This window comes from Galeopterus variegatus, unplaced genomic scaffold (genome assembly GCF_000696425.1).
Source record: "Galeopterus variegatus unplaced genomic scaffold, G_variegatus-3.0.2 Scaffold1921, whole genome shotgun sequence".
Taxonomy (NCBI): domain Eukaryota; kingdom Metazoa; phylum Chordata; class Mammalia; order Dermoptera; family Cynocephalidae; genus Galeopterus; species Galeopterus variegatus.
The window spans coordinates 78666-83981 of NW_007728032.1; the positions used below are offsets into that span (position 1 = coordinate 78666).

The 5316-nt window shown below is 49.0% G+C and overlaps 1 non-coding gene across 1 annotated transcript; it reads left to right on the forward strand.

Annotated features, from left to right (window-relative positions):
* The first annotated feature begins 3982 nt into the window (after positions 1-3982).
* Positions 3983-4056, forward strand: TRNAI-GAU. Its single transcript has one exon. It is a non-coding gene; the product is annotated as a tRNA-Ile (tRNA).
* Positions 4057-5316: the final 1260 nt, after the last annotated feature.

Genomic DNA, 5316 nt, shown 5'->3' on the forward strand with positions numbered 1-5316 from the left:
AAGGGAAGAAAATACACTTCTGAGATCCCAAGGGGCCTGGGGAAGCCGCTCAGTGGCCCATGGAGCGAAAGACTTGATTACAGGAATGAAGTATTCCGCCTCTGTGCCTTCCTCCCCGCAAATCTGTACTCCCGGAAGATTCCTCTCAGGCCTGGGGGGAAGGAAGAGGTAAAGCTTTGTTAAGTTTAAAAATTATAATTTAGATAAATCTGTGCCTTCATTGGTCTGAGCGTGTCTTTGGAAAATAATAGTTAGCAGGGTAGAACCTGCTGCATTTCAGGGGCTTTATTGTCTCCTTATAATTAAGTCCTGCACAGAAATCCAATTACAAATGTTCTCAATCGCCCTCCAGCTAAGTGCTAACAGAGGAGGGGAGGGAGGCTCCTGGACTTAAATAACTCTGGATAAAAATTAATATCGTGGCTGTGTTGGCTAATTAAAAGTGCCGCCTCTATTAGCCCGCCTTTATATTAATAAATGAGACTATTATTATCATATTCAACAACCAGGACCCTTATCAAGTCTGCTCTGTGAGCCCTGCTCTTGAAAGCACAAGTTCATTGCCCTGGGTGCAGGCTTCCGTGGGAGCAGAAGGGACAGCTCCAACCTAGTCAGCCATTCACTGAGCTCCACACTGCGCAGCCTCACACCAAACCCGTCTTGTGTGTGTTATGGTTGTTGCTTCACAGTGGAGCAAGTCGAGGCTCTGTTGTTTAATAACTTCTCCTGACGCATGGCAGAGCTGGGATTCAAACCCAAAGCCTCAGGACCCTGAGATTAGCACTCCATCTATTACCCCAGTTGATTCTCCTTGTTGGGTGGGTGGGACAGGTGGGAGGTTTTTACTATGTGTTGGTCCCTAAAAGGTGGAAAACTTCCTCTCACTGGATTTTCAACATTCCTTTGTTGGCTGGTCACTTGTTTGCTAATCCCCTCCCGTGCATCAGGCACTGTCCTAGGCACTGGACACGATGCCATCCCTGCTCTCAAGGAGGTGAGCAGGTATCTACAGTGGCAGAGCAGGGATGCGGTGCTCCAAGAGCACATCAGGGAATACCCAACACAGACTTGAGATGTAGAGGAGACGTCTCAGGGAGGTGACACCTGAGGAGCTGAGTGTGGAAGGACAAAGAGAAGAAACTCAGGACGAGTGGTGAGGAGAGGGGAAGAGAGTTTTAGGCAAGGACATGTGTGCAGAGTCGCTGTGAGCAGTTCACTGCATCTGAAACATAAAGTTCAAGGTGCACAATGAAAAACTTAGAAAAAGAAGCTGGGCTGGCCAGAGCAGACAGGGCCTCGCCGGCCATGCTCACAGCCTGGGCAGTTTACCCAAGGGCCACGAACAGCCTCTGCATAGTTCTCAGTGGAGAGTGATGTGAACAGAACCGCTTCTTGTGTTCATCCCTCTGGCAGGAGGTAGAGAATGAACTAGAAGCCTCTCTGGAAGCCAAGGGCCGGTCAGCAGTCATGCAGGAGAGACATGAGAGGACAGTGGGGATGGGGAGAAGTGGCCCCATTGCAGAGACAGGAGACATAGAGAGCCCACCAAAGCCAGTGACTGACCGCAGGCACAGTGTGTGGGGGGACAGCCAGCACTCAGTCATGCAGGAGAGACATGAGAGGACAGTGGGGATGGGGAGAAGTGGCCCCATTGCAGAGACAGGAGACAGAGAGAGCCCACCAAAGCCAGTGACTGACCGCAGGCACAGTGTGTGGGGGGACAGCCAGCACTGACCCCAGCATTCTGGCTTGCACAAAGTGGAGGGATTCCAGAAGACGGGAGACAGAGGACAAGGAGGAGCTTTGGGAGAAAGACAGGAAGTTCAATTTTGGACACAAAGAGCTTCCAGTTCCTGAGGGATGTGCGTAAGGTCAGGTGTGAGCTGCTAGACATGTGGCTGCTGAGCTCTGAGCGAACCTGGAGATGATGCTTTGGGAATTATCAGGTCATAGACGGTGACTGAAGTGCGATCATAGATGAGATGATCCAGGGAGAGTGGGGGAGCCACCACCCAGGTCCTCGGCAGGCCTTCACCATCTTCATTCATCGTTGCAGCCACACTTCCCAGGCGTCTCCCATATGCGAGGCACTTGTCTCTTGTCACCAAGCATCTTCATCTATGAGCATAATATTTCCTCAGTGGCAACACATGAGGAATGTCACGTCCAATCTCCAACCTGGACTAGACTCCCCACACCCACACAGAAACACTGAATTTAATTTTAGTCGTGAGTATCTGGCAATCCAGAGAACACGAATTGAATTCTGGTTCTGTGCTCAACCTTGGGTTGGCCTGTGATTTACTCCAAGGCCTGAACTACCATGAGAGCAGGTGACTGAGAAAAATTAGCTGCATACTTTCTCAGTTTGAGCGAATATTTACCCTAAGTCATCAGAGCCCTGTAATGGAACCCAGACCCAACCATTTTAATGTCTAAATTCCAAAACTAGTGATAATAATGAATGAAATTCTGACTGGACTTAAAGAATGAAAGCTTTTAAGTGAGGCATGGGTGGAAGGAAGAGGGAGGAAAGGCAAACATATGAAAACAACATCTTGTTTTTATAAAGCAATGGCCAACCCTTTACCATCCATCAGCTGACAACTGCTGGAAAGTCCTGACTGATAGGAACCCTAAGAGAGTGGGGTCAAGAGCTACGGTGCCATGAATTTTCTCATAAGAAGGTTGTTTGAGCTCTCATGGAAAATCTAGCCAGAGTGGTTAAGCTTTCCTGCTTTAGAAAGTCAGCTTATTTTCGGGTCCTGCTTCTGCAGCAGGCCTGGGGCAGGTGGGAGGCCAGCCTGGCCAGGGTGAGGTTCAGGAAGTAGTTTCTTACACCAGATGATGAAGTGTGGAGTCAGAAGGCAGATCTCTAATGTTGTGCCTGGAGAGGCACCAAGGTCAAAGCCACGTGATAAAGCCAAGACCTGCCCATCCTGTCAATCAAAGCAGCTAGAGGAGGAGCTAAAGATAGGAGCCAAAACAAGAGGTTAGGGGTTGGGGGATGGTCAGGGATCTAGAGGACAGTAAGTAGGAGCACTGGTGAATGCCAGGGGGAGACGGAGAGGGGAGTCTGAAGGAACTCCAGAGACCAAAGAATTGGTGATATCTGGGTGTATTTGTTATCTATTGCTGCATAACAAAATTACCCCAAACTTAGTGGCCTGAAAAAACAAACATTTACCATTTCATAGTTTTTCTGGGTCAGGAGTCTGGGAATGTGAGCTGGATGCCTGTGGCTCAAAGTCTCCCACAAGGTTGATGACAAGCTGCTGGCCTAGACCTGCAGCCTTCTCTAAAGGCTCAGCTGAGGGGCGGGACGAGGTGGGAGGGAGGACCCGCTTCCAAGTACACTCATGTGATTGCTGGAAGGCCTCAACTTGTCACCACATGGGCCTCCTGGTCCGCTGCCTGAGGGTCCTCAAACATGGTAGCTGGGGACTGGAGAAAGAGAAAGAAACAGCAAGTGAGAAAGGAACTGACAGAGCGTAAGCACCCAAGGTGGAAGCCAGTCTTTTTATAACCTAATCTTGGAAGCATCCTATTCTGTTCATTAGAAGACAGTCAGTGAGTCCAGCCCCCACTAAGGGGGAAGGGACTGCACAAGCAAGTGACTCCTAAGAGGCAAGGAACACAGGGGGCATCTTAAAGGCTCCCTACCATGCTGGGGGTACTTCTAGAGTTTCAAAGCTGGGGCTGCATATACAGGCAAGCCAGTTCATTTTTGTTTGTTTGGATTTTGGTTTTGGGTAGCTGGCCAGTACAGGAACCCAAACCCTTGACCTTGGTGTTATCAGCACCACGCTGTCCCAAGTGAGCTCACCAGCCAGCCAAGCCAGGTTCATTTAAAGGGCCATTACAGGGGCTGGCCAGTTAGCTCAGTTGGTTAGAGTGCAGCCTTATGACACCAAGGTCATGGGTTTGGATCCTCATACCAGCCAGCTGCCAAAAAGAGAAAACCAAATAAACTTTTGGGGCTGGCTGGTTAGCTCAGTTGGTTAGAGTGTGGTGCTGATAACACCAAGGTCCGGGGTTTGATCCCTGTATCAGCCAGTCACCAAAAGAAAATAAATACACAAAAATAAAGGGCCATTACAAGCTGGACCCCAGTATGTGGGATAAGAATGGACGAGAATCTTACAGAATTTCTGATTCATTCATTTTCCACTCACTTCAGTTATTATTTTTCATGGCAGCAGACTTCTAAATAGAAGGTGTAGATAAGTAGGATAACTATATACTGATTGGATTCTCAATTATTCTCTAAAAGTTGACTTTTTGACCAAATTACTGATGGAATCTTGACATTTGACCCCTTACAGCACTGATTCCTTCTTTGCAAAAATTCCTCTGCAATTACCTTCTGTGCTACAGATTAGTCTCTTATATAAAAGGCATTAACCTCTCGTAGTCTGCAGTTTCTCACCTCACCACCTGGATTGAGAAATCTGGGAGCAGAGCTGCAATATCCAGAGCCAGTCACATTAGGAAAATAAAGCCACCAAAGTCGTGGTGGCTTGTGAAAGGCTTCTACCCTTTTGTTTTGTTTTTTAGGCTTCTATTCTTTTAGAGGATTTAATTTTTAAGGAATTTTAAGAACCAGTAAGTCTAGTAAGAACATAGAGCAGGACGGATGCTCAGAGTGACCATTCATCAGGTCAAGTCTTACTCTGGGCCTGCTCAGCCTGCCCAGTAGAGAAGTCTGATGCTTCCTTCCAAAGCGCCTGGAAGAGAGCGCCGGGGAGGTGTGATCCTGGGACGGTCCATGGAAGGAACGCACACCAGGACCCCGGCTGCGTATTTTCATACTGAGATTGGACCTTTTGGGGGATCCCCGTTGAGAACTGATGCTATGAATACACCTGGGCAGCTGGTTGAGAACAGGGGCCAGGCCAGACTATGGAAAGGAACTAGAGAAAGTGAGGGAAGAAAGGACAGCAGCAGACTATGAAGAAGGGAGGGGATACGAGAAAAGAGAAGCTGGACAGAAGAGCCCTCAGCAGCCACCATGGCCCGCTCAGGACCCAGCAGCGACAGCTCGTGGGTGAATCTGATTTATCAGCTTTATTGAGTCCCTACCATGTTCTAGGCCCAGAGGATACAGTGATGAACAAAACAGACATCGTTGCTGTTCTCCAGAGTTTACTACAGAGGGGGTACCAGAAAGGGAACCAGTGTGACAGGCGGGTCACCAGGATGAAATTGTACGGCCAAAGGTGCTGAGGCCACTGCCCCAGCACCGCAGAGGTTGTGTCCTGTTGGCTTGGAGCCCACTGCGGGGGACCCAGATGAGGGAAAACACCCGTCCAGACC